Here is a 19,482-nt window from a genome sequence, read left to right on the forward strand (position 1 = left end):
GACCATTGAGGCACTGGTTGTTTTGGAAAGGTTTTTTGGTTTGCAAGACACAGAGACCTCCTTCAAAGTAGCTCATGTACAAGGCAGGAAAAAAAAGCTATAACAAGCTGTCTCAATTCATCTAATGACAGAAACACAGAACACCTGGACCTCACTGCTTTGAAACCATGAACCATGGCAACTCTCTCCATATCTCAAGAATTCTTCATGGTGCTGCTCCCTGAGATCTGAGCACTCACTGGGGGACACCTCATCCCACCTCCCACAGTCTCAGCCCCTGAAGCAGTGGCAGCTCTGGAGGATGTTCATAGCATTGGCTCACTTTTGTTCTCCCAGTCTTGAAGGTAGTAATGACTTCCTGAAATAAGAATCTTTGGTTTTCCTAGCTTCCCCTTTTTGCTTTTCTAGCTTTCCAACACCTGTGTAAGAAATGCCATGAATTAAATCCCTTCTGTTTAAGGTTTCTAGAGTGGTTTCTAATTTCCTGATTAGACCCTGATTGATACATTGTTAGCTTCAACACTGCCCTTTATTTAGTTTAGTTTAGTTTAGTTTAGTTTAGTTTAGTTTAGTTTAGTTTAGTTTAGTTTAGTTTAGTTTAGGACCAGAGTGCACAAATCATAAGCTGTTGCCCTTTTGGGCAGGTATCCACCTCTGTGCCCCCCAAAACAGGCCCAGGGCATGGCTACATTGAGCAGATAGTCTATCATCCCAAACTTTCTGATGCAGCTGAGACTAGGACAGTTCAGGTGGAGCTGGGAATGGGTGGGTAGGTAATATGAGAGTGAGGAGGGTTGACAATTGAGGAAGGACTACAAAGAGATTTGAGAAGAATTACACAAACACACAAAGAAGAAAATCTGTTACCAGAAATCCAGAAAGAAATAAGTGACACTAGTCACTGTGGTAACCAGCTGACTGCAGAATCCAAAGGCAGATGCAGTTGCAGTTACAGGAAATAGATTCCAGGAACAGGACTGATACAGACTGGAATAGGAGAGTTAGGCATTTCAGACACATTAGCAGGCAACTATGCAGAGATGTATAGATAGTGGACTGGACAGTCAGGTGATGTTATAAAGCAGCAATGATCAAAACTCAGTTCAACAGATATTGAAAGAGCTGTTTTGAGTCAGCATGGTGAAGGAAAATGCCACGTAAAGGGAGAAAATGCCATCTATGTGGGTTTACCCATAATGTGACATATTCCCAACCTTTCTCTTCTTTTTATTTTCTAAATAATTGTGATTTATTTAACAGTTAATATTTTTATGTTCATTTTATTTAGTTTCTCCTCTTCTAAGCAACGAAGTGATAATGTGTTCATTGTAATATGTGTTAAAATATTCAGATACATGAAAAGAAAAATATGTCCATCTGTAATCCAATCATCCAAGGTTAACTGCTGTTAAAACTTTCCTTCCATATCTTTTATACTTGCATATTGTATGTATATACCTATGATTATATGCCTATATTTTAAAAACAAAATTATTCCACTGTTCCTGTTTCATACCATACGGCTTCTGTGTACAGAAGCTGTCAGCTTGACAGAGTAATGAAATCACCTTCTGCAGGTGCAACTGAGGTGCTACTTTATAGGTGATACCCTTCAAAAACAGAGTGACATCTTCCTGGATGCAGCATACACTCTAAATCTACCATCATTATATGGGCATGTGTTCTCAATGGGTACAACACGTAAGTCTGGGAACCAAAAGTAAGAAGTTGGAGTGGCCCTGGGTCCTGCTTACTATCGCTTACAGTGATCCACTTGTGTTATTTGTGCTTCTTATCCCTGCAACTCTGGGATTTCTGGGTTTGGAGGTCCTGGTGATTGACTGGGACATCTCTTGGTATCACTTTGCCCAATTTTGATGGTAAATGGAGGCAGAAACGGCAGCCATGGCCCAAGAAGGACATAGTAACCAGAAACCCACCAGGTAATCTACCTGGATGGCAGAGCTGAGGGTGAGTGAAAATAAAATGGGTTGTAGAACAGGAACACAATGAGTATCAGTTGCAACTTTCAGACCAGAGGTCAGTAACAAGGTCCTAGTTTACCCCAGTAACTTTCTGCTTGTGAGTTTACCCGGGAAAGAGTCTAACCAGGATACCGGAGGAACTGTTCCTAGAACCTACGCAAAATTAGTAGATACAAGACAAAGGGTTGGCTGTAATGAATGCTGTGATTTGCCACTCAGATCCCCTGGTTGGATTAAGGCAATCATTCCCTCAGCTACTAGGAATGTTGGCTGCTGATGGCTCTCAGATAATTTATCTCCTGATAATTGTCTTCAGCTAAAGAGAGTCATCCTGCCCAAGTTCATAGATAGCCCACATCTAATGACTAGTCCATGCCCAGGTATTAAGGCCCAGCCTTCTTTACTTCAAAGCAGGACAACTCCAGAGCTCCCTGTTGGATTGGCCAAGAGTCCTTTGTTGTGACCCTGTTGCAGTTTAACTTCTTCTAGCCAATCCTACTTCCTTCACTCTTTCTCTGATATTGAATCCGTAGGCACTCTCCAATAAACTCTCTGCATGCAAATATCCATCTCAGAGTCTATTTTTAGGGAACTCAGCATACCACAGTTACATTCATTTTTGGTGTTTATATTTTAACAGAAAACACTAACACTGAAAGCTCTAAGCATTTGACTGTATATAGATACTAAGAATCCCTGGGTCATCTTTGTCTGGAAAGTTCGTTTACCTCACCAGCAGCATGGACACCTTGTTTCCTTGCAACCCTCCTTGCATGTGCTAAATACCAAAAGCAGCCAGACTTTCAGTTCAGCTTCTGTCTAGTGGTCATTTTCTATCCCCTTCTGCTCTCTGGTTGTGTTAAGTCCTGAGCTTTTCCATCCCACCCTTCCGGAAAGCCACTCGTCCCACTAGCTGTCACTTACCTGCCTGCACCTATTGTGAACTAAGTTCCGGATGCTGAGAGTTGTGGGAATCTCTCCAGTGTTGCCAGGAGGAAGGAAACTAAAATTCCTCTGGCTAGCAGTCACCATCTTGTTTCTCTGTTTCTTTCCTTTGCCCTGTTCTCTCTGATTAGAAAGTTCCTTCCTTAACCCATTACCTCTTCAACTTCCTCTTCCCATTGGGATTTCAACACCTTTTCACAGCAAATCCTTGTATTCATGACATACTTTCCAATTTCTGAATGACAAAGCTGTAAATGGAAACAAGTTCTTTCTTTCCTTTCTTTTGTGCTTCCTTCTCTCCTTCCTTAAGCAAATTTGTTGCTCACTAACTCTGAGTCATCTCTTAAGTGAAGGTAGTCTATACCTATGCTTATTTAAGGTTATTAAATATGATATTAAGGACACAACTATTCCCTCTCAAAACTTCCCCAGGGCCCAAGGTTGGCAGCAAATTGCTGGTCTGGCTGAGTCTTACAACACATCCCACTGGACCAACAACCCAGAGCTCATGCCCTTGGATGGAGAATTTATTAACAGCATTCTCTTTGTGTAGGAACACCTCCAAGTTTTGTAAAGGCCCACTATATTTAGTGTAGTAATGTGGAATGTTCCTAACCAGTAGATTTCTATCAACCAGCCAGTCTTCAAAGGCCAACTGGACAGGGAGGATGGAAACCACAACCTAGCCCCCTCCCAGTGGCTCCTTTAAGACACCAGGCCCTCCTGTGCACTTCTAAATCAAAAACCACATAAAATTGGATCTTCTCCATCCTCACATTGTTGTTGACCTTAGTCCTAAAGCCTGGACACACATCTCAACTTTTCCCCAACCTCCAGGTTCTGATCTTGCAATTCATTCTCCCATTTATAGCCTTGCTTCTCCCTCAGGGAATAGTTTGGGTCAGCAGAGAGAACTACAGGGAACTACAGCTCCTCTTTAGCACATTATCTCAAAGCAGAGTCTTTTCAAACAGGAAAATGTAGAGAGAAGGTAGACAAAGATTGTGACTTTTTTTTTTTAAATTTTTTTAGAGACAGGAGCTTACTCTGTTGCCCAGACTATATTGCAGTGGCACGATCATAGCTCACTGCAGCCTTGACCTCCTAGGCTCAAGTGATCCTCCTGTCTCTGCCTTTCTAGCAGCTGGGACTACAGATGTGTGCCACCACGCACCGATTTTTTTTTTCTTTTTTTTTCTTTTTTTTTGTACAGATGGGCTCTCACTACCTTGCTCAGGCCAGTCTTGAGCTCCTGTCCTTAAGCAATGCCCCTACCTTGGCCTTCCTGAGTGCTGGGATTATAGCCATGAGCCACCATGCCCAGCCAGATTGTGACTTTTCATATGATTTTCCTTCCACTTGCAGAAACTTTCATGTTTTTGCTCATCTTTTATATCTGACTATGGGCACCATTTCTCTGGCTTTGACTTCAAACTTTTGTTTTGCTCCTGAATCAGGATTCAGATTCACTCATACTGGGACAAATCAGAGAAAGCTGAAAGAAGGAAGATAAATAGCACCATGGAACCCTGGACAATTCTGCAGTTGGAGGCACCAGATGTCTCTGAAGATGGAATTGTGGGGTGTAGGCAGAAAGAAAAGATTATTTTAAAGCTTTATAATGACCATTTAGATCCCCAGATCTTCTTCCCAACATACTATTGTCAAATGACTGCTCTTCTACTATCCAAGAAGAAGCCTGAAGGTTTATTCTCATGAAAGGCTGGGTCAAACACCCTGGGCAGTATATGCTAGACACAACTGAAAACAAGGGGTTTAAATGGAAGTCTACAGACTGAATGATGAATTCCCTCACCCCTCTAGGAGTGTGGGGGAAACAGAGAACTAGAAATAGCTTTTAGAAATAAAAATATGATAGCGGAAATTTTAAAATTCAGTAGAAAAATTAAAAGATGGCTGGGCACGGTGGCTCGTGCCTGTAATCCCAGCACTTTGGGAGGCCGAGGCAGGAGGATCACAAGGTCAAGAGATCAAGACCATCCTGGCCAACATGGTAAAACCCCGTCTCTACTAAAAATACAAAAATTAGCTGGGTGTGGTGGTGTGCATGCATGCCTCTAGTCCCACCTACTTGGGAGGCTAAGGCAGGAGAATCGCTTGAACCTGGGAGGCGGAGGTTGCAGTGAACCAAGATCACACCACTGCACTCCAACCTGGTGACAGAGTGAGACTCCATCTCAAAAAAAAAAAAAAAGAAAAGAAAAGAAAAAAATTAAAAGATAAAAAAACTCCCAAAGGAAAGATAAGAAACCTAGAAAGTCCGTTCAGGTGATCCAACAACTGAATCAAGAGTCCTAGAAAGAAAGAGCTTATGCCTGTAACCCCAGAACTTTGGGAGGCCAAAGCAAGAGGATCACTTGAGGCCAAGAGTTTGAGACTGGTCTGGGCAACACAGTGATACCCCCATCTCTAAAAAAAGTAGAAATAAAAAATGTAGCTGGTTATGCACCTGTAGTTCCCACTGCTTGGAAGGCCAATGTGGAAGGATTGCATGGGCCCAGGAGTTGGAGGCAACAGTGAGCCAGGATTGCTCCACTGTACCCTAGCCTGGGCAACAGAGCAAGTCCCCCAGTTCTACAGATTTAAAAGTAAAATGTCAAAAAAATTCAATGAAGATAAGATAGTCTTCCAAAAAATAGTGCTAGAGCAACTGGATGTCTATAGGCAAAATAATGAACTTCAACCTAAACTTCACACCCTATAGAAAAACTAACTCAAAATGGGTAACAGTAAAATGTAAAACAGTAAACAGTAAAAGTAAAATGTCAAAAAAAATTTTTTCAAGAGAGAGCAGAGAAAATGGAAGGGAGGGAATTACTAAAATAAGAATATGCCTGAAGCTGATATGGCCTTTTAAAAAAGAATACACATGATAATTTCTCAAAGCTGAAGGAAACGTGTTTTCAGATTTAAAAGGCCTATTGTGTTGACGTTCATTCCTCATAGAGAATGAAAAAGGACACTATTCTAAGGTGTATCATCATGAAACGTTAAAAAAAGATTCCAAAATTTTCCAGAGAGGAGGGGAAAATACTCTTTCATGTCCTATAGGAAATACTATGAATGTAAAACATATCAATAGCAACATGGAAAGTTAGAAGACAAAGAAGAATTCTGAGAGAAAATGTTTCCAACCTAGAAGTCTATACTCAGACTTTCGTTCAAGTGCAATGCTAAATTTAAAACATTTTCAGTCATGCTAGGTCTCAAAGAAATATATATTCCATAAAATTTTCTCAGGAAGCTATTGCAGGATGAGCTCCACCAAACCCAGTAAGTAAACCAAAAGGGAGATAGGAGATCCAACAAAAGGGGGATGCGGAGAAATTCCCAAAATGATAAAAAGGGGGCATCTCAAACAGCTGGAGGGCTGCCCTGGACAGCAACAACCCAGACCAGAGCTGGACAAGGAAGAGCTCCAAGATGACATCCAGAAGAGAAGGCAGTGAGAAAACAAAACTGATAGAAGAAATTTATAATTCTGTCAGAGGGCTATGGAGAAATTAGTGATTAATTCATTAACATTGATGTTTTAAAAAGGCAATTATTAACTAAAGGGAAAACAAAATGATTGTATCAGATATGAAGTGAACAGCAAGCAGTTCACCTGTGAACAATATTTTCTTAGGCCTAATAATGTAAACACTGAAATCGTGATGTAATGGGAGGATGGGGATAGGTGAAGGGTTTATGTTGGAGAGGGTGGTAGAAGAAAACTAGATCCTAACCACTTTAATAGGAAATCAAGAGATGATATCTAAAACTGAAAAGTCAAGAGAGAAAAAGTATAAGCACCAGAAGAAATGGCTAAAGATGTGACTACAGTTAGCTGTGTGGAGCAAAACTCCGAGGTGGGGAAGAGTGAGCAAAGTACTGTTTCTTTTTGTTGTTAAAAGCCTTGGATTTGACTTTTTATCCTATGTGCTTATATATATTTTCTTTTATTTTTATTCCTCTAGATATGATGCCTTAAGAATGCTTGTATGTTTCTATTTTTTAAAAGACTAAAGCAAAAAAAAATTTTAAGAGGGAATAAGAGAGAAGAAAAATTAGGGTAGAAAAAAATAAGATGAAGTCAGAAGTAATACACATCATCCAGTCACATCATTGCTAAAGATAGGCTGAAAATTTGGTTCTGAGATTTTTAGCAGCCAGCATAAAGTGGGAAATGTAATTGTTTACATGGTTTCACAATGTCCAAGAGATAAAAACAAACCACTTACTCAGGAGAAATATAGCTATTCCTGGTACTGTGATCTGAGAGACAGTTCTCCCATCTGTTCTCCTAAAGAGGACACATGTGATGCAGTGAACCACATCCTTCTTAACTTTCCAACAGTAAATGCAACAACAAGTTTCATAGAGCTGTGTCTTCTCATGTCTCTCAACATAGGTGAATGGCACAATGCCAATGCAGTGCCCAGTAAAAGCAACTCTATGAAGAAACAAAACTCTGTTTAGAGAGGCAATTAAGCATAGTGGTTAGATCGTTGGCCTAGGTTCCAAATCTATCTGTCAAACAAGTTACTTAACTACTTTGTACTCAGTCTTCTCATCTATAAAACTAGTCTAATATTTCCATCTCATAGAATTTTGTGAGTTTATGCATGTGAAGTACTTAGAACAATGCCTGGCATATATAAGCACTAAAAAAATCCATTTAAAAAATCCACTTTTTAAAAAAGTGGATCTTACATGTTAAGGCTACTGTAAAGAAAACAGTGTGATATTGATGGAGAGATAGATACATAGATCAAGGAAATATAATAGAGAAATATATCACACAAGTATAACCAACCGATTTTCAACAATGTTGCAAAAAAAAAAATTCAATGGAGAAAAGAGAGTCTTCCAACAAATAGTGCTAGAGCAACTGAATGTCAATAGGCAAAATAATGAGCTTCAACGTAAACTTCACACCCTATATAAAAACTAACTCAAAATGGATAACAGATTTAAAAGTAAAATGTCAAACTATAAAATGTTTTCACAAAAACAAAGGAGAAAACCTTCAGGACTTAGGGCAATGTGAAGAGTTCCTCAACATGATACCCAGAACATGATCCTTAAGAGAAAAATTGATAAATTGGACTTCATCAAACTTAAAACTTTTGCTCTGTAAAATATCATGTTAAGAGAATGAAGACAGACAGGCTGAAAAAAGGTGTCTGCAAACCAAAAAGCATTGCAGAAAATATTGTAAACCAAACATCTGACAAAGGACCATAAAGAATGCTCAAAAATCAACATCAAGGAAACAAACAATCTAATTAGAAAATAGGTAAAAGACATGAAGATACATTTCTGCAAAGAGGATATACAAATGGCAAATAACATATGTTCAATGTCATTAGCCATTAGGAAGATGCAAATTAAAACCATGATGAGATATCATTACATACCTATTAGGATGGCTAAAATAATGACAATACCAAATCCCTGTGGAGAAAACTGACTCTCTCATATATTGCTGGTGGTAGTGTAAAATGGTACAGTCACTCTAGAAAATAGTTTGGCAATTTCTTAAAAATCTAAACATATACTTACCACATGATCTAGCAATCACATTCCTAGGCATTTACCCAGAGAAATGAAAATTTATGTTCACACAAAAACTTGTACAAGAATACCAATTGTAAGTTTATTTGTAATAGCCTAAATTGGAAACAACCCAAATGTCCTTCAGTGGGTGAATGGCTAAACAAACTGTGGTGCATCTATATCATGGAATACTACTCAGTAATAAAAAGAAACAATCTATTGGTACATGCAACAACTTGTATGAGTCTCAAGAAAATTCTGCTGAGTGAAAATAAAAGCCAATCTCAAAAGGTTGGATATTGTATTATTTCATTTATCTAACATTCCTAAAGTGATAAAATTACAGAGATGAAGAACAGATTAGTAGCACTAGGGATGGGTTGGGGGCAGTACAGGTGTGACCATAGAGAGGTAGCATTTGGGATATTTGTGGTAATAAAACAGTTCTGTATCTTGCCTTTTACTGTTGTTACATGAATTTACTACATGTGATGAAATTGCATAGAACTACACACATACACACACGAGTATAAGTAAAACTGGTGAAATCTGAATAAATTCAATAGATTATACCAATATAAATTTCCTGAATTTGATATTATACTATAGTTATGTAAAATGTTACCACTGGGGGAAACAGGATAAAGGGTACACAAAACTTCCCTATATTGTGAATTTCCTATGAATCTATAATAATTTTAAAATAAAAAGTTTCCAAAAAATGTATCTTATAAAAAATGTTATAGGCTGGATGTAATGGCTCACACCCAGTGTAATCTCAGCACTTTGGGAGGCCAAGGCAGGAGGATTGCTTGAGCCCAGGAGTTTGAGATCAGCCTGGACAACATTGGAAGACGTCATCTCTGCAAAAAGTAAAAAGTTAGCTGGGCGTCATGATGCATGCCTGTAGTCCAAGTTACTAAGGAGGCTGAGGTGTAGGGATTGGTTGAGCCCAGGAAATTGTGGCTGCAATGAGCTATGATAGCACTACTACACTCCAGCCTGGGTGATAGAGCCAGACCCTGTCTCGAAAAAAAAAAAGAAAAAAAGTTATATAAGCTCTATAATAAAACTTCATTAATTAGGGATTAAAGTTCACCTTTATTTGACAAACTACATATTGTATAAAATTAGAGTTAAGCATTTGGGTTGTTGGTAGAAATTATAGAAATTCCTCAAGTTTTGCTCTTGCAAAACTTGGTGAAGGCAGAGGGACCCAGGGGGACTCTAATGCAGGTACTCACTGCTTCAAGAAGGCAAGTAGCATATTTTCAAGAGTCCTTAAAGAATAGCATTCATTATCATAGAGTAATTGTCTTGCCCTTATCTTTTCAGGTTCAAATTTTTGATTTCCTAGCATGAATTCATATTAACTGAACTCACAGGACTGATGTACTATGTGTGACAATCTCAGCCGCAATTTCAGATGTGCAAGAAAAGAAAACAAGTTTCTCTCTCTTCTTTAAATCAACTTATTTTGAACTCCAAATCCCCATCATATGAGCTGGAGAGAAATTCAGCCTAAGTAATTCCTTGCCAAGGCACTGTTGGTCTGGTTACTGTCCAGACATCCACTGTTGTAGTCTGAAGTGCACTCTCAGGAGTAGAGACTGTGGCTTTTGTGATGCTTGGGACTCAGGAACTTTTCATGCCGAGGATCCAGCCTCCATGGGCACTCCATGTAGCCATTCCTCTCTGAGGTCTTGCCATCTTTCTGTGGTCTGACATCTCACCCTCTCCAGCCTCAGGGAAACTCCTAGAGAAGGCTCTTTCCTCTCTAAGATCATTTCTCTCTCAACCCTCCAAGAAATCCAGCAACATCTAGTCAATCAGCTTAGCTTTTCCAGAGCTGAGGAAAACCACTAACTTGAAGCTGCTTCTAATTTTTGTCCTGCCAACATTCTTATGATAAGAAATTATAAAGCCTCACTACCTTCTGAAATGCAGAGAACAGGAAATTATAGAGAAGATAGAATAAAATTAATATTTTAACAAATCACCGTACCAAACTACAAAAGCCACTTTATTAATTTGCAGTAAATGTCACAGCAATGGGTTACATCCATATGGCTAGCCCACTCTCCCCTCTTTAAAGTAGACTTTCATGATTCTCCTTAGATTATCGCTTGGTGAACATGAATCAGGGCCAGGGCCTTTAGAATAATTCAGCTTTAAAGGGATCAGGTTATCAGAGTCTGATGTATTAATCCCACAATAGGGATATTCACATCATGGTAGGGGAATTGAGAACACTGGAAGTTCATTGGCTATGATCTCCCAAATCCGTGTTTACTTTGAGAATGTCCTTGTCTGTGGAGCTGCAATCTTCAGAGGCATTTGGCTGGCTGGGACTCTCTTCCCCTGAGGGCACTTGGATGAACACTATCAACATTTGTCCTGGAGGCCATCTTTTTCCTATGCTTCAACAGCTCATCACCCCTTCCATCAAATAACAGGCCAATTCTGCTGACCAAACATCCATGTCTCTTCAGGATGATTTTGCAAAGATCTGTTCCAGTAAATTATGTAGGGACTCTAAATTTGAACTCTCTAAAAGCCATGTAGCTTCTTTGCTTTTGGATTAGCCTTCCTGTACCCATCACATCCTGATAATGGCATATATAAAACAAACTATATTAGATCTTCAATCTAGGATTCAAAACACCAGAAGCATCCAAGCAAAGAAACTGTCTTAAGGAACTTAAAAATAATTATACATCAAAAAAATTACATCATTGTAGTATTTGAAGACTAGTTAATTGCAGCATGTATGATAATGGTGAAATCTGCTAGATGCAAATGATACAACAGTAATGTCACTGAAGTCAGATTTTTAAGTGCTGAGTTCACACACTGTGCTGTGTGCTACGTTTAGATACCTAAACTTTAGATATATCAATAACCTACTTAGGTCAAGCAAGTCCATGACATTTCCTCCCACTCTTTGCATAGAAATAATGGATGTTCTAATGAAAGTGTGATACTCCAAATTTGCAAAAGGTTTAAATGCAATCTTTATGGTAATTCCTCATATATACATACATATGTGTATGTATACACACACACACAAAGAATTATCCTATTTTCTACCTTACAGGAGAATAAAAAAATATAATTAATAATAATAAATTATAAGGTTATTTTCCCATAAAAAATTTAACAAGTTTCATCACTCACGTCAGCAAAAATGACACTCCAACTGATCCCCTACTCTCAAACTCTATTTAGTTATCTGGTATTCTCTAGAATCCTTTTGCTTGCCTTACCTGTCTTTTCAATGTTTTTTTTCTTCTCTAGTTTTCTTAAAATGACACCTTCAGGGTATCCGTCATTGCTAATAAGATCTTCCCAAATTTTATCAATTGATTACGTCCAATAAAGCCAGGAAAAAATACCAGGCAACTGGCTTTATGAGGCATTTTGTAATAGCTTTATCTATCAAGATGAAGAGATATGCTGTAGCATGTTAGGGCTTCTGAAGTAATTCTACTACAATTTGGGGATTCCAAAGGCAGTATATGATAAACTGAAATTTTTTAAAGATCACTTCAACTGGGTTGGGGATAAAACTTAGCATAATGTTTCTATCAAGCTGTGTTTTATTTTGATTTGATTCCTTGAGTATTTTTGAAACGTATTAATGTTTATGAAATACATGAATATGTTTACTCTGAGCTTTGCTTGCCTCTAACTCATGCACAACAACCCCTTTTCACACAAATTTGAAATAATAATAATAAGCTAGTTGTGTTCAGCTCTGTCCTTTGAGATGAAGAGATGCAGTCATAACCCCAGAGGGCAATCATATGGTCTCCATTGCATCTCAGCATGATTACAAATAATGACTGTGCCCAGAATCTGTTCAGATGATTGTTTTACCCATATACGTTTTGTTAAATACAGAGTACCAGACATTAGGAGAAGAGGAGGCTGAGAAGAGTTAACATGTTTTGTTTTGCTAAGATAACAAAGATCCCGTACAACATATCATCTACTGACCCCATCCTCTTGCCATTGGAGCAGCAGGGCAAAATCTGTTCACATTCTCATGGCCCCAGCCAGAGTGCTGGCCTTGAGCACACTCTGTGACACTCATTTGACCAAGAGAATCCAGTAGGCACAGGGAGAGCTGCCTACTATTGCCATGTTGTATGAGGTGACAAGAATGTCTTTTTTTTTTTTTTAAATTTGAGACAGAGTCTCACTCTGTCGCCCAGGCTGGTGTGCAGTGGCGCCATCTCGGCTCACTGCAAACTCTGCCTTCTAGGTTCACGCCATTCTCCTGCCTCAGCCTCCCGAGCAGTTGGGACTGCAGGGGCCCACCACCACGCCCGGCTAATTTTTTGTATTTTTAGTAGAGACGGAGTTTCAATGTGTTAGCCAGGATGGTCTCGATCTCCTGACCTCGTGATCTGCCTTCCTCAGCCTCCCAAAGTGCTGGGATTACAGGCATGAGCCACCACGCCTGGCCAAGAATGTCTCTTGAGATTTGATTTTCATTGCAGGAAATCACAAAATCAGATTGCATATAATGGGGCTCACTCCAAGAGACTAGAGTGAGATTTAGAAGCCTTTCAACCCACTTATCAAAATGTGTACAGTTCCCATTTCACTGCAGATGAAACAATAATAAATATTGAGCAAAGAAGATTAATCCACATCTAGATGATTTTATTAAGTTAAACAAAAAAGTCATGCAGGTCCCAGGCAATAAGTTTTATTTAAAATTAACAGCAACCTATAAGCACATTTCATCAAAAACCATAGATAGATATTGTAATGCATCTTTTTCACTACTGACTCTATCATGAGTCTACCTGAAAATATTAAAAAATTAAGAAAAAAAAACAGTAATAGCAACCATCAGGGCTTTTTAAAAAATCAGTATTTTTCATATAACAACATAGCAGATATAGGACTGATAGAGACCTGTCATAAAGTGTTGTCCACAGAGCAGTAGCAAGGCATTATTTTCTATACTGAAATTTAGTTTAACATTTATAACAAGTATCTTATAAGGAAATCTCTTTATTTGATCTCTTAATCAGTGTAGACTGGGTGTGAGGGAAAGTAGATCAAAATAAAATAGTTATTACACAGTCAAGAAAAGACAATATATTTTAATTTGTGGCTTAAGATGCGAGTTAAATTATTTATGTTGTTGGTTACCTATGTTACATATGTCTATCCATATGATATGTGTGTCTATGTGATATGTATATCCAGTGGGGTGCTGATAAGTCAACTCTTAAAAAAATTCAGTCTTTTGCTCATTTCCACACTGTAAATATTTCCACTATGGCCAGTTTCAAGTTACCAATATGATGTCCCTGAATATGGAGTTGGGAAGAGATATGCACACTTGACTCTTGTACACCAGTATCTATACATATAGACACTACTGTATCTATACATGTGTATATATACATACATATGTATGTAAAAGTATGTGTATACATGCGCACACACACACACATACCTGTGTGTACAGATGTGTATACACCACATACATATATCAAGAAGTCTGAAGTAGTGACAGAGACTGAAGCCAGTGTCTACCTTGAAATCCACCTCTACCACCTACTAGTCATATGAGCTTGGGTAAATCACTTAACTTTTTGTGAACATAATAATAGAAAATAGTAATAGAACATAATAATAGTACCACTTACTGCAATAGTCCTGTCCAAGTAAAAAAAAACAAAAAGATAAAAGATAAAAAGTAGTACTTAATATGTTATATTAAATTAATATATATAAAGTGCTAAAAACAGTAACATATAAGAATTATATAAACATCAGCTATTATTTTTGCTATCATTATTATCTGCATATACTACTCTGTGGGGTGGGTGGGTGTGTGTGTGTGTGTGTGTGTTTGTGTGTTGTATATAGTGATCTCTCAGGATCTTGCCCCCCAGAAGCAGCTGATGCTCATCTCCATCTCCTCCTCTACTCTGGGACCTCTGCTTCATCTCCCTCCTCCTCCCATTTGCAGGTTCAAGTTAGCCAAGCAGGGATTAAGTTCTGTTCCAATCAGAATCACAGCAAATTTTTTTTTATTATTATTATACTTTATGTTCTAGGGTACATGTGCACAACGTGCAGGTTTGTTACATATGTATACATGTGCCATGTTGGTGTGCTGCACCCATTAACTCGTCATTTACATTAGGTATATCTCCTAATGCTATCCCTCCCCCACTCCCCCGACCCCACAATAGGCCCCGCTGTGTGATGTTCCCCTTCCTGTGCCCAAGTGATCTCATTGTTCATTTCCCACCTATGAGTGAGAACATGCGGTGTTTGGTTTTCTGTTCTTGCAATAGTTTGCTGAGAATGATGGTTTCCAGCTGCATCCATGTCCCTACCACAGCAAATCTTTAGACCTGAGGCGGCAGCTGTTTTTAAGCAAGCATCGTGTCTGCTATCTTGCCTGTTTTGCCTCCCTCCATCAATCCCTGGAGAGCTCCAGTTAAGGAGTATGGCCCTAGATTTTTGGCTACCTATCCTGGTCCCCCACAGAGCCTCTGAGCTCATCTGGTTGTCTCTTGTCTATTGGTTTCCAACTGATGATCCCTGTTCAGAGTGTCTGTCTAAATCTCTGGACCTTGACCCCATGACCTTCCTTTGGTTTGGAATCCAGAATGATGATCTTGCTCTTGACCCTCCCCAGTTCCTATCCATTTTTACTGCACTCCCAGTTCCCTTTATCTGTGATACTTTCCCTGAAATCTATAACTATAATGATCATTTAACCTGGAGTTTCCAGAGAGAGTCAACTTTAAATATTCTGTCCTCTAATGTTTTGGCATGCAAAGTATACTGCCCAGAAAATTGTTAATGACAAAAATACAAAATTCCCTGAATTTTTAAATTCACAAAATATAGTCATTTAAAAAGGTTTCTCTAACCTTCTAATTTCTAGTACTGAAGTGATGACCAATTCTAAACCAGTCCCCAGGCCCTACTACTCTAACAAGCTGTACCATATTACATGATAGAGGTGATTTGGAAATAAGGCAAAGTTCAGAGGAGGACCCAGAAATCTCCTTGCTCCAGTTTTCAAATTAATGGCAGATTTCTGCCACACATCCACACATTCCATTCTTATTTTAAAATATTATTTTACTCTATTTGTGTATGCATATTGTAATCATCTGATATTTGTTTTTGTTTCATTATGATGGAAACAAACAACTTGAGCCACTGTTTTCCTTTATTCCATCTCTTAGTGACCGTGTGTACATTAGCACCTGTCTATTTAAATCTTCATCATAAGGTATGTTCTGGTAAGCACCCGTCTAAATTGAAGAGTGACTAAATTTTTGCAAAATCTAAAATGAGTGGTTTGAGCTAGGTTACCCCCACCCTATATCCAACTGACTCAATCTCTGCTGGCAGCTTTTCTGCCTCTCCAGGCATTCAAAAGCAAATTTTAGAAAGTAGTCCCTCTGAGAAAAATTTAAAATCCCCATTTCCCGGGCTCGGCGCGGTGGCTCACGCCTGTAATTTCAGCACTTTGGGAGGCCAAGGCGGGCAAATCATGAGGTCAGGAGTTCGAGACCTGGCCAACATGGTGAAACCCCGTCTCTACTAAAAATACAAAAATTAGCCGGGCATGGTGGCGCATGCCTGTAATCTTAGCTACTCGGGCGGCTGAGGCAGGAGAATTGCTTGAACCCAGGAGGCAGAGGTTGCAGTGAGCAAAGATCATGCCGCTGCACTCCAGCCTGGGTGACAGAATGAGAATCCGTCTGGGGGAAAAGAAAAAGCCACATTTCCACAAGAGCTCTAAACAACAATTATTTCTCTAAAGTAATGTCTTCTGGTGAAAGGGAAAAACATTCTAACATCATTTGCTGTATATGGTTGTATGGGTGCTGGTGTTGTAGGAGGGCAGGGTGGAGAAAAACGGGGAGGGTCATAATCAAAATCCTCTTTTCTTTGGAAACTCCTACATAAGCAACCCTCTTGCCCCCCTCTTTTTAGAACTGACTCAGTCTAGCAGTTTAAATAAAAACTCGATCTCTTCCACCTAATCCCCTTTACTAAAAAAAAAAATAAAAGTAAAAATAAAAAGAGAGAGAGAGAAAGATAGAATTAGGTAACAAGAAACTTAGAAACAGGAGGCCTGAATTTTAAACCAGCTATTTCACTAACTCTCTTTACAGAGGTTTTTAACTTGAGCTTGATGGACGCCCCAAAGGAGTCTACAGACAGAATTTAGGGTATGCATGAACTTGGAAGGAAAGCAAAATCACTTTATTTTCACTGACCTCTAATTGAAATTTAGCATTTCCTTCAGGATCTCCCCCAACCTCTGCCCTATCTTTCACCTCTTCCTATTTGTAGACTTAGATTGGCATGTGGTTCTTCAATTATTAATGTAGACAAGAAACCATAAAGTATTAGCAGTCCTTATGACTTTCACCAGTGGAAATCACAGACTTTTTTTTATTGCTTTCACATTTGTTGCAGATATCTAAAACATGATATATACTAATTACACTTTGAAATTATGATAGTTAATAGATCTACCACTATATCTTATAATTTAATGTGTTAATTAAAAAAGGAACAAGATCATGTCCTTTGCAGGGACATAAATGGAGCTGGAAGCCATTATCCTCAGCAAACTAACACAGGAAAAGAAAACCAAACACCGCACGTTCTCACTGCGAAGTGGGAGCTAAACAATTAGAACACATGGACACAGGAAGGGGAACAACACACACTGGGACCTGTAGGAGGGGAAGGGAAGGGAGAGCATCAGGATAAATAGCTAATGCAAGCAGGGCTTAATACCTAGGTGATGGGTTGATAGGTGCAGCAAACCACGATGGCACACATTTACCTATGTAACAAACCTGCACGTCCTGCACGTGTATCCTGGTACTTAAAATTAAATTAAATTAAAGTTTAAAAATAAAATAATTAAACAATCACGTGTATCACTATATCCCAAATTTGTTTTTAATATTTTGATAACTGCATTTCAATAGAATTGGTTTGCTTTGGATTCTTATGTATTTTATTTTTTAAAACATCTTTATTGAGATATAAGTCATAAAATCCACCCACTTAAAATATACAATCCACTGGCTCTAATCACAAAATTATGCAATCTTCACTATAATCTAAGTTTACAGCATTTTTTATCACCACAAAAAGAAACATGTATCCATTAGCTGTTACTCTCCACTTTACTCCACTCCATCTTCTGAACTTCAGGACTTCAGTTCTTTTTAATGCCAAATAATATTCCATTGTTTGGATTTACCATATTTTGTTTATCAATGTTGATGGATGTTTAGGTTGTTTCCACTTCTTAGCTATTATGAATAATTCTGCTATGAACATTCATGTACAAGTTTTTGGGTGGATGTATGTTTTCAATTCTCTTGGGTTATTACCTAGAAATAGAATTGCTGAGTCATATGGTAACTCTACATTTAAACTTTTGAAGAACTGCCTGACTGTTTTCCTAAATGATTATACCATTTTATGTTACTACTGGCAGTGGTTTGAGGGTTTCAATTTCTCAATATCCTCTCCAACCCCTGTGATTATGTGTCTTTCTTATTGTAGCCATCTTAGTAAGTATGAAGTGGTATTTCATTGTAGTTTTGGTTTATATTTCCCTAATGGTTAATGATGTTGAACATCTTCCACGGGCTTATTGGCCATTTGTATATCTCCTTTTAGAGAAATATCTATTTAATAAAACCTTAGCCCATTCTTTAATTGGGTTGTCTTTTTATTATTGAATTGTAAGAATTCTTAATATATTCTGGATATAATTCCTTAACACATGTATGATTTGCAATTTTTTTTCCATTCTGTGGGCTGCCTTTCCACCTTCCTGATGATATTATTTGCAACATAAAAGTTTTTAATTTACCGGCCGGGCACGGTGGCCCACGCCTATAATCCCATCACTTTGAGAGGCCAAGCTGGGCAGATTGCTTGAGCTCAGGGGTTTGAGACCAGCCTGGGCAGCAAATATGGCAAAACCTTGTCTCTGCAAAAAATAGAAAATTAGCCAGGCTTGGTGGTGCGCGTCTGTGGTCCCAGCTACTGAGGAGACTGAGTTGGGAGGATTGCTTGAGCCCAGGAGGTCAAGGCAGTGATTGTGCCACTGCACGCCAGCCTGGGTGACAGAGCAAGATCATGTCTCAAAAAAGAAAAAGTTTTTACTTTGAGATAGTGCAAGTTATTATCTTTTCTTTTGTTGCTTGAGCTTTTGATGTCATATTTAAGAAGTTACTGCCTATGTGAGGGTTGTACAACTCTGTGAATATGCCAAAAACTATTGGCATAAGAACACTTTAAATGAGTGAACTGTATAGTGCAGTAAGTCCTCAATCTTGTCAATAGGTTGTTAGAAACTATGACTTTAAGCAATAGGACATAAAACAAAACCAGTATTTTTTTCTCATCATTATAGTAAAATGAAGTTGAACTAAACAGTCTTATTCAAGGACCTGCTGTACATTGTTTCACTTAAAGTTGCAGTTTCCAAATACCTGGGAAGGACTTTAAGTGAGGACTTACTGTATGTAAATTAATTTCAATAAAGCTGTTTTTTATAAAAGCCAAAATGGCAGAAGAACAGAGAAAAATGCAGACCTTGGTGTTATTATATTTTTTGACTTTCTCTGTACACAAGCCAATAAATCTTCCTTATTGTTTAAAAAAAAAAAACAGAAACCAAATCAAGTTTTAAAATTAGGTCATGGTGATAGTTGCACAACTCTGTAAATATACTAAAACCACCGAATTGTATATGCTTTAAATGGATGAATTTTAGGGTTATATGAGTTATATTTCAATAAAGCTATCTTTCAAAAAGACAAAAGAAGCCACTGCCAAATCCAGTCTTAAGATTTACTCCTGTTTTCTTAAGAAACTGGGTCTTGCTATGTAGTCCAGACTGGATTTGAACTCCTGGTCTCAAAGGATCTTCTCCCTTCAGCCTCCGGAGTAG

The 19,482-nt window shown here is 38.4% G+C and overlaps 1 long non-coding RNA gene across 1 annotated transcript in view; it reads left to right on the plus strand.

The window, feature by feature from the left end:
* LOC119624490 (uncharacterized) overlaps nt 1-18,915 on the plus strand; it is an 86,853-nt gene extending 67,938 nt beyond the window's left edge. Inside the window, exon 4 of the long non-coding RNA XR_012093685.1 lies at nt 132-18,915. This is a non-coding gene — a long non-coding RNA (uncharacterized lncRNA). The remainder of the gene's footprint in view (nt 1-131) is intronic.
* Nucleotides 18,916-19,482: the final 567 nt, after the last annotated feature.

This window comes from Chlorocebus sabaeus, chromosome 1 (genome assembly GCF_047675955.1).
Source record: "Chlorocebus sabaeus isolate Y175 chromosome 1, mChlSab1.0.hap1, whole genome shotgun sequence".
NCBI lineage: Eukaryota > Metazoa > Chordata > Mammalia > Primates > Cercopithecidae > Chlorocebus > Chlorocebus sabaeus.